General features: G+C 34.8%; 1 long non-coding RNA gene across 2 annotated transcripts; it reads right to left on the bottom strand.

Annotated features, from left to right (window-relative positions):
• Positions 1-4,802: 4,802 nt before the first annotated feature.
• LOC306899453 lies at positions 4,803-8,767 on the bottom strand. Of its 2 annotated transcripts, none has more exons than XR_013787211.1 (4): positions 8,587-8,767; positions 8,260-8,374; positions 8,040-8,108; positions 4,803-6,434 (listed from the first exon to the last, which is right to left on the bottom strand). It is a non-coding gene; the product is annotated as an uncharacterized lncRNA (long non-coding RNA). The 2 variants fall into 2 exon arrangements; XR_013787212.1 differs by having other exon boundaries at positions 8,260-8,348; positions 8,587-8,759.
• Positions 8,768-11,262: the final 2,495 nt, after the last annotated feature.

Genomic DNA, 11,262 nt, shown 5'->3' with positions numbered 1-11,262 from the left:
TTCATTTGTTTTATTATTTACAATATTATGATAGAATAAAAAATCAAAATCTGATTTCTATTTCTATTAAATATGGAATAAAAAATGGTGGATGCCAGTTAGTTTTGCCAGTTTCACGTTATTTAAGAGAAAATTGTGCATTCTTCCTTTTTTGTGGAGGGGTACCAACACATTTGAGCACGTCTGTATTTTAAAGAACCATGTTAACCCATACTGGCACCCGACTTCGACTGTATGGAAATGAAGCCTTCTTTCTTGAAATCTCTTCTTTTGCATTTCATAGAAAAATATATGTTTTTGAATGAAAGTGAGTAAATGATGACAGAATTTATTTTGGGAGTGAATCGCCCTTTAAGAAACTGAACTCTTTTTGGCTGGTTTGCACCAATGAAAGGAATAAAATGTGCTAAATCTGCAGACAACATGCACAAACATAAAACAATGAAGTTCAAGTAAATTCTACAGTTGACTATTTCACACCAATAGACCTAAAATTATAATTTTTCCAGTTAACAGTAGAAACACTACAGAAAGTCAACACAAAAAGTTAAAGAAAACACTGATGTAACTGCTCAAACACGCACACGTCACCAGCCCTTTGTTTATCAGTCTAACTGTAGAAATTGTAAATGGGTTCTTTGGAAAGCTGCTGCTGTGGGCCAATCTGTTGTGCCACAGAGGTGGAGCTGTTGGTGGAGGTGCGATAAGCGCAGACAACAGTCAAGATATCACCGGGGTTCACTCCTACACACACTCTCGCTTGCCTTTTATGCTTTCATCTCAATCCAGTTTTTGTAAACAAGCAGAAAACCCACAATGATCTTCCTTTCTCCCTTGCTATTTCAGGAGTAGCAAAAACAGCCACGTAATGTCAATGCCACAGCCAGGAAGCTTCTACTTTACACAATTTGCATACAATAGTTGGTTGATATCCCAGTCAGAGTAACTGTGGAAATAGGACAGGCGTGTGTGTGTGTGTGCGCACCATATCCTTAATACAGCAGAGGGATTTGGACTTTTGCCCCAACCCGTGAGATCACAGCATCGGGGGACAGTTAGACCTGCGCTCATTTGTGGTCTGAGACACTCTTCCTTCCTGGCTTACAGACAATAGCGGGGGTAAACAGGACTCCACCCTCATCCTTCCCCGCACACGACCGCACGAGTCTTTGGTCCCCACCTCTCGCCCCTATGCTCCTCATATGCACTTACAGTTCACACAAAAGGAAGGGCAGCATTTTACAATGTGCTGCAGCAGGACAGACGCTGCCAGGGGATGGCATGTTTGTGAATAGGGTCTGGTTTATGGAGGATGTGACATCTATGGGGCTGAAGGAACTCAATGACGTTCACAGCTCCATGGCAAAGTCTACGGAGAGCCATCTATTGTGATAATGTAGCAGCCATGAGGTGCTGGAGGTGTCAAACTTGGCGCTTCGACCCTTTGACATGCATCTCACTTTTGCACAAAAACACTTTTGCAAACAGCATTTGAATAGTCGGCCTAGGTGTGTAAATGGATGACTGACATCAGAAAAATATGCACACATATAATCAAAATTATTGTCAATACATACTGTACATAATAGAGTTAAAAACAGCCTTTTTAATCACACATTTGAGTTCAAGGAATAGTTCACACAGAAATTTAATTTTGGTCATCTTTGGATCAATCGAACGTACAAGATTATTAGGGCTCCAGGATATGAAACTGAAAATAATATTACAACCATACCTTGTTTACATTCACATTCTCTAGTGGTCTTTGCATCAATCTAAACCCTAAATAGGTTCATAAAGTAATAAAATAATTTATTTCAAACTATCACAGTATGTAAAATTACAATATTTCAATAATTGTACATGTCGTGCAGCCCTGATTATGTAATGAATATTCAGTTGGTTCAATCAATCCAATGGCAGTGTATTATGACTTTAATTTGAGATTACATGATGGCCAACGTGATTTTACTGCAAAATTGCTTTCAACAAGCAGCACATGGTTTCTATCTGATACTCTTGGGTGATTTATCAATCGTTTTTATGAGTCGTACCACAATTGTATCGATTTTAAAATATTCACATTATAAACCTTACAAAGAAATGTTATTTTGGGGGGAATGATCCCTTCAGCTCAAATGTGTGATGTCAGGCGTCAATAAAAACACACTGTTCTAAAGTAAAACACACTTATTTCTTGCCATCTCCACAAATTAGCAGACAGCAAGCATGTGTTGATGTGACTTATAAATAACAAAGGAGTGAAATTTGACAAGCTTTGCGATCATATGTTACACTTTAGCACTAAGGCTAGAGAAAGTGGGCTTTAATCACAGAAACCGTGAAAAGCCACGGTTTCCATGGCAGACAAATGTCTCTAAAAACAAGATATTGGCAAATTCGGAAGGAGAATAGATCATACTGAATGCTCAAATGAGTTTAAGCACAAGCCCGTTCCTGTATTATACCACTACACTAAGACAAATGCAAGCAAGGCATTGAGAGAATGAAAGACTTTGAATGCACCTTTGAACCTTTCCATGTACCTTGACATCTGTTCATTGCAATATCCAAAGCAAATTACAAAGACAACTATTTGCCAATATAATAAAGTGTCAATTTATAATGAGTTAAGTGTCAGGTGTAGCCACGCTCTTTCATTCTGATCTAATAAAAGGAAACTGGTGTGTTACAAAGCATCGTGCTTATTTTCTTTCAGAGCCCCTTGGAAATAAATGCTGCAGGTTTCAAGTCGGCCTTGTATGGAATGTGAGGGAGATTTGTGGCAGATGAGGGGTATCTGGGACACACTGACCCCTACCACCCTGCCACATGTGTAAGAGGTTCATCAAACCAAGGTCAAAGGTCAGGAGGTTAGGATTCTGTTTCCTGTTTCACACAGACCGCGGCTTCAATTGGGTCCAGATATCAGCGCCTCCATCAAAGGCCTGACAATGGCATCCATTCAAGCTCGGGCCCATTACAGCCCAGAGACAGAGTACGTCTAACAATTTCACTCTGATTATGACGAGATGTATATGTCAGTACACTTCCTCCCAGGGTAATTCTCTGACAGCATTTCATTGAGCTACAATGATTTTTTGCACGTTTATTTATTACTCCAGTCACCCATCCAGTCCATTTTACAAACGCCGTAAGATTGGAAGGGATTAAAGGTGGTCTTAGCACTGTTGCTTTTGACAATTAACAGGGGTTAGTTGTAACATTTGTATTTATTTACTAAATCTTTCCACTATTATTGCCCAGGCAATAAGATTCACTTCATTGAAAGCTGACTTGTTGTGACATTATCAGGGTTATAAAAAAGTTGTAAAAGTGTAACCCGATAAACAGGCTATTGTTGGCTTTCTATCGAAATGCAAACAGTGAAACAATTATGAAATAGTTTTGTCAGCCAATAACTGCAAACAGTAAACGTACAAAAGTGTAACCTGATAGACAGGCTATTATTGGCTTTCTATCAAAATGTAAATAGTAAAACAATAATGAAATAGTTTTGTCAGCCGAAAACTGCAAATAATAAATAGCATTAACATGAAAAAAGTCAAACCAAAAAATTCTCACATTATCACAGTTTATTCGCTATAGTTTAGAAAAAGGTAATAAAACATGACAAGAATTAGAGTAAAACTTTGTTAATGTCCGATTACTTTGAATAATTGATTGTACACTGTAAAAAAAAAACCCGTAAAAAAACGGTAAATCTCTGGCAGCAAAGTTGCCAGACGTATTCCGTCAAATTACAGTAAAAGAATGTTTTTCAAAATTACATGCAAAAACCGTAAAAATACAGAGAATATTTTACAGTCATAATTCATTTAATTACAGTGTATTACTGTAAATAATTGTTATTTAACTGTAGAAAAACAGATAAATTATGTGAAAATACATTAAAAACAACTACCTTTCAGGTTAATCTCTGTAAATATATGGCTTTTATTTGTTACTTTATCAAGTTTCTCTGTATTTATACAGTAATATTCTTTCAAAATACAGTTTATCTTTGTAAAATAAGTAAAAAGACATGTAAGAAAACGTAATAATTATGTGAAAATACAATAAAAACAACTAACTTTCAGGTTAATCTCTGTAAATATATGGCTTTTATTTGTTACTTTATCAAGTTTCTCTGTATTTATACAGGAATTTTCTTTCAAAATAATGTTTATCTTTGTAAAATAAGTAAAAAGACATGTAAGAAAACGTAATAATTATGTGAAAATACATTAAAAACAACTACCTTTCAGGTTAATCTCTGTAAATATATGGCTTTTATTTGTTACTTTATCAAGTTTCTCTGTATTTATACAGTAATATTCTTTCAAAATACAGTTTATCTTTGTAAAATAAGTAAAAAGACATGTAAGAAAACGTAATTATTATGTGAAAATACATTAAAAAACAACTACCTTTTAGGTTAATCTCTGTGAATATATGGCTTTTATTTGTTAATTTCAAAATACAGTTTATCTTTGTAAAAGAACTAAGAACAATCGATAAAACCCCAATAAGTACATAAAATCAAAGACAAAAATATTACATAAATATATTTAAAATTATTGGCCATTGCAAAAATAATCATAGTACGTTAAAAATACCTTAAAATTAGCTACATACATAATCTGTAAATTAAGGTATTTAGTTGTCGTTATATGAAACAATATTTTGTGTTAAAATATAGCCAATCTAATGTATAGTAACTAAGAAATGTTATTTCTACCAGTAAAACAAAATCTATAAAAATGTAATGGGTACCTCCAATAAAACAGAACAGTCATTTTAGTGAATTGCAAACAAACGTTTAATGTTAATTGGACAGTAGAAATACAAGCAGAGCATGAAAAAATAGCTACATTATGATAATTAAGTGATTGTCAAATAAAATGTTTTAATGGATAAATAAAAACATTTAAAGGAATTAAAATACACAATATTTTGAACTATGCATGGGTCTAAATAACGTGTTTTCACTATCCGTATGAGTGAGTGAGAGTGAGTGAGTGTTTTTTGCTATTTTGATGGTAACTTTTTTTAAGACACTAACATGTCAGCCAGAAGAATCAATGAATGAATATCTGCTAAATTTATTTTACAAATTTACTGACACTGTAAGGTGATGCTCACAGTTAAATCATACCAAAGCTACTTTTATCATGGTTCTCAAAGAAAAGCATACCCATAGAGTAGGAAAGGCCTTCCTGTATTTCCAGACAGATATTAGTGAACTTCTGTTTTTTTAAAGCAATTACTGAAACATTTTCTTGGTCCAGAGTTAAAAATACTTTTTAAAGGGTTAGCTAAAGTGAACAGGTGCTTCTGTTTTGAAGTCCATAAAAGTGCATCTATCCATCATAAAAACAATCACAGGGCTCTGGGGGGGTTAAAGATTTAGTTCACCTCAAAATTAATTTCCTGATAATTTACTCACCCCAATGCCATCCAAGATATCCATGCCTTTCTTAAGTGTAAAAGAAATTAAGTTTGAGGAAAACATTTCAGGACTTTTCTCCACTCAACGGACTTCAAACGCAACCAAAATGTTGAAATCCAAATCAATGCAGTTTCAAGGGATGTGCACGATCGCACCTGAGAAATAGGGTCATAAAGTATCTAGCGAAACAGTTTTTTTCATTTTTAAATGAACAATTGTGGTTAAAAAGTATATAAATGTTTGTCTTGTGCTGGTCTGCAACGCGCCAGGCATTATGTCATCATGTTGGAAACGTCGCAATTTCTTTTAAATAAATAAAAAAAGATGTCGGACGAATTTTGAAATTGGAGGACAAAATGAGATGGTATTTGTCGCACTTCCCTGCCTTTTTAAACCGGAGTACACCGATAAATGACATGACGGGTGACGATTCCAACGTGATGACGTAATGCCCAGCGAGGTGCAACACAAGCACAAGTCGAATAATTGTGGTTAAAAAGTATATACATGTTGTGTGTCTGTTTTTTTTTTAAATTACCAATCGTTTCGCTAAATAAGACCCTATTCCTGACGTCCACAGCCATTTGAAACTGCATTGCGATTGATGTCCATTGTGTTGATAAAAATGCTGAAATGTTTTCCTCAAACTTAATTTCTCTTCCACTGAAGAAAGAAAGACATGGACATCTTGGATGGCATTGGGGTGAGTAAACTCAAGAAATTCATTTTGAGGTAGACTAATCCTTTAATAAAGGCCTTCTGAAGCAAAGAGATGCGTTTGTGTAAGAAAAGCATCCATATTTATAACTTTATAATCAAAATTATCTAGCTTCTGCCAGACGACTGTATGCATTCATATGGTGTCAGAAGAATCGTTCATCATAGATTACACAGATTTCAGATTAAAAACAGTCCCCTATTTCCACACCTGGGTTGTCATGGTCATCTGATGTAGATCCACAAGCACAGGTTTATCTATAACCTGAAATCACAAAAGGAGGACATATTTTAAAATACTATTTAAATTTAGGGTTAGGACTTCCCCTATCCATGAATGACTCTTACATAGTGCACCTTTAAGGTGTAATGGATTAGTTTAAGCTTCTTTTAAATGTACAAACTCATTATGGAGTAAACACTGATACCCCTTTTCCACCAAGGCAGAGCTGGTCTGAACCAGCACCCGGTTCTTGTTGGTGGAAAAGGGGTATGAAACAACCTGTTATGATTGATATTAAAGGATTAGTTCACCTCAAAATGAATTTCTTAAGTTTACTCACCCCAATGCCATCCAAGATATCCATGTCTTTCTGTCCTCAGTGGAAGAGAAATAACGTTTTTTTTAGGAAAACATTTCTGGACTTTTCTTCACAGAATGTAGTTTAATGGGACCCAATGTTTCTCAGTTCATATCCATGCAGTTTCAAAGGTCTTTGAAGTGCTTCAACGGGCTCAGCACGATACCAGCTGAGGACGAGGGGGTTTTCTAGCGAAACGATCAATTATTTTTATTATAAAACAATTATATACTTTATATACAATAGTTCGGATTGAGCTCAAGACTGAATAAGCCGGGAACTACGACATCATGCTCAACGGCGCATGCACGTGCGGAAGTACCGCACCACTGTTTACAAACTGAACTTATATATATGGGTACAATGCCGGTGCCATCCAAGCATGAGGATGTAGTTCCCGGCTTCTTCAGTCTTGAGCTCAATTTAAACTATTGTATATAAAGTATATAATTTTTTTATAATAAAAATAATCGATCGTTTCGCTAGAAAACCCCCTCGTCCTCAGCTGGTATCGTGCTGAGCCCGTTGAAGCACTTCAAAGACCTTTGAAACTGCATGGATATGAACTGAGAAACATTGGGTGCCATTAAACTACATTCTGTGAAGAAAAGTCCAGAAATGTTTTCCTAAAAAAAAAACGTTATTTTTCTTCCACTGAGAAACGAAAGACATGGATATTTTGTATGGCATTGGTAGTTCACCCAAAAATGACATTTAGCCTGTGATTTACTCACCCTCAAGCAATCCTAGGTGTATATGACATTCATCTTTCAGACAAATACAATCGGAGTTATATTAAAGTGCCCCATTATAGAATTTTGAAAATTACCTTTCATAGCTTTCGTGTGTAACAGATCTAAGTGAACGAAAACATCCAGAGTTTCACTTTTATCACGGATAGATGCACTTTTACACCCATTCACTTCCATTATAAAGCTGGGAAGAGCCAGGGCATTTGTTAATATGAATGTATTCGTCTGAAAGGTTATATACACTTAGAATGTGAGTAAATCATGGGCTAATTTTAATTTCAGGGTGAACTATCGCTTTAAGACTAGAATATGCAAATGATTTATTATGCTAATGAAACAATTACAATGCCATACCTATCATCCAAATGAAACATTCACTACATTTAGAACCTACACCATGTGCAGGCCTCACCACGTGCGTCATGCACAGCACGAATCATTCAAATGGATTCTTAAAACACTATGTACAATACATGTTTATTAACAGTCAACCAGATCTATTTTCTTTCATAAAATTTAACTAATCAAACAACATACCTGTTAACAGACCACATCATCAGTGGATCAACGGGGCAATGGCTTCTCTCTCACGCTCTCCTGTAGACACTGGGTGTAATAATATAATTATAAGCACATTATGAATTTCATAATCTTATTACAATTAAACACTTCATCACAATCCACACGATCAAATGCTGTTATCACTTAAATCACACTGGAGCAAAAACTTGCATTTGGACAATAAAACTCATCTTACCAGAGAAACGTCCTCGAGAAAAACAACGTGCATGCGATCGCACGTCGTATGGAGAAACCCCGCGATGTTTCACCGATGACGCTCCCACTCTAAACGAAGACTCGAAGAAAAGTTCCTTTAATTTAACGTTATATTCTCTTACTTGTGAACAGTAATATGAACAAAATTGTGTGAGATTCATTAATCCATTTGAATTATAAAACAGAAAACAAAAGTAGTATAACAAGTAAATTCAAGAAAATTATACAATATAGGGGGAAAACTATTCAAATATTTCACACCAGTTACAAATGTATACTTTTTATATCGCGCTGAAAACACTCTTACCTTCGTTCGAAACGCAGGAGAAAACATTACATTCCTTATTCCAAAATGCCAATGCAGCTCGATGATATCCGAGGATGGCTCACCTAAAAGCATTGAATTGAAAACACCCGCGCAAACCCGTTGAGAAGACGTCTCTGACAACCGTTTGTCAATTCAAATGTGTAAAACATGTGACCAAATCATTGCTCTTTCGGCTGTTATGACCTATGACACATTCGACGTTGTGGGCGGGAATTGGCGGCAAATTTGAATCTGTGTCGCACACAAACAACAAGATGCATCTGAATAAACGTGTGAATGTTAAATAGTTGTATGGAGTTGAAAGTAGAATAATATTATTTTCATTATTCTGTGGAAATATTTTTCAACAAAAGTTACAATAACAATTTTTATATATATGTGCAAATACGTAGTAGCAATATGTTTTATATATATAGTTATATAGTTATATATAGTTTAACCATTAGGATTTGTTGGTGTTTTTCTGTGCACGTGTAAAACATAGGCTATCTGGAAAATTCCACAGGGAAAGATTCTGTTGGTGCTCCCGTATGACTGTTGGCCCCATACTTCACTACATCCACCCTATTTTCAACATGGACAAAGCAATTTCATACGAGATAATTTAATGTATGAGACTTCGGTTTCATTAGTCACTAGGTTAACAGCCTGAAAAAAACAAGAGTGTAGTAAAAAATTACTTGTGCTTTATGATTATCGTGTGTTTATGATTATGATTACGAACTTTGTTATCACTTGCTGCACTGGATAAATTAAAATCTCTGAGAACTGTGGGTAGGATAATTAAGTGTGTTAGGGATGCTTTGCCCCATGCATTACTGTCTTGCATGAACTCAGCCCTGGTAGATGGCACAGTAAACAAGAGATGATCTGTCAAATTATGATTGATGCTGGCGTAATACAATGTTTTGTATGAATAAAATGCTTCAGAAATATGGAGTTGTCTAAGTTCTGAAATTTGAAATTGTAAATTTTATAATAAATCATTGAAGGAACCATGGACAACAAAAAGTTAAGCTCTGAACTTTGATCCAGGAGACATAGGCATTGCTTGCCAGGGCATGGTGAAACCCTAAATAAACCACATTTTACATTGTTGATAATTTATAAAAATAATATAGTTCATTTGGAGTTTGCTATAATGTGCTATTATTATATTAACAGACATTGCACCCTGGAGAAAGTTATTCCTGGGGAACATTCTCAAGGGGGATACATTTAAAACACTTTCAATTCACTGATTTATGTAATTTTACATACATTTTTGTCCGGAACAGGAAAATAATCAATAAAACATTTACAATAATTGTCTGTAAAAATACATCTTTTAAATCTGTAAAAATTAACTGTAATTTTCTGTAAAAATAAATTTTTAATCTGTAAAAATAGTATGAAATGCCTTTAAAAAACATAATTTTTATGTAATTGTTATTTACAATGAAACACTGTCATTTTAATGGTAAAACTTTTAATTACAGCAAATATCTGTTAAACAACAGCATTTTACTGTTTAATGAAAAAATGGGGAAATTCTGTAAAAAAATACAGAATATTACCTGTAAAATAACGTTTTTTTTTTACAGTGTAGGCAAGGCAAGGCAAAGCAGTGCCATGCAAATTTGGTTCAGTCTTTGGTGTAGAAAGGTTGCATTAGCAATAAAAAGCCAAGCATGGTCAGGTCAATTATTTTCAATTTTATTGTAAGTCCATGAAGAATTTTTGGGTTTGTCACATTTGACCTCATTTTGCTATCCTCACTTACATAAATGAATGATCTGAATAATTCTTGACTGTACAGTATATACTATGAGGGTTGCCAGATCTGCAGAACAAAACTCTGACCCCATCAAAACTAGCCCAAGGGCCACACCCCAAAAACCAAAACATGTCACTCCCATTCCTAAACACATACTTTACTTATTATGCATTACACAAACTTCATTTTTTTAAATCACTAATTAATAGTAATCATAATAAACCTCTTTCATAAAAACTTCTTGTACATCTTACTTTAGAGGAACTGTTCGGACAATCTCAATAAAAGGTGTCATCAATTATTCCCCCCCATGTGCTTGTAAACCTTACACAAAAGAAGATATTTTGACAAATGTAGTTTTGTGTTCATACAAAGGAAGTCAGTTCGGTGCAATGTTGTATAGTTATCATTGGTTTACGTTTTTTAAAATATATTTTGTGTCTGAAGAAAAAAGAAAGTCATATAGGTGGATGAATAAATGATGACAAAATAAAAAAAATTGCTGAATTCTCTCTTTAAGAACGACAGCTGATGAACACAATAATTCCGCCAAAACAATCCACTGCAACAGCATAAGTTTATTGATTCCGTGGGAAAACCACAAACTTCTGCTATGAGTCCTGAACTATGGGAACCGATTACCAGAATAGTGTGTGAACGTAACTGTATTTAGCACTCCAAAACATGAAAACCAAATCCACTTTGTCGCTAGGTGAATCACCTTTATTTGCCAGAGAGATTAATAAAAAACCTGCAAAAAGATGATTCGGGGGTATAAGTATGTGTATGACTCAGATATCTTATAAATCTTGGAGGTTTGGTGCGACATGATTCAGCCCGGTATGTTAATAACACAACTAAACACAAATTCACATTAGTCACATATTCACTCACACAAA

The sequence above is a fragment of the Barbatula barbatula genome (assembly GCF_947034865.1).
Source record: "Barbatula barbatula genome assembly, chromosome: 1".
Taxonomy (NCBI): Eukaryota; Metazoa; Chordata; class Actinopteri; order Cypriniformes; family Nemacheilidae; genus Barbatula; species Barbatula barbatula.
This window is presented reverse-complemented; position numbering and strand designations above follow the sequence as displayed.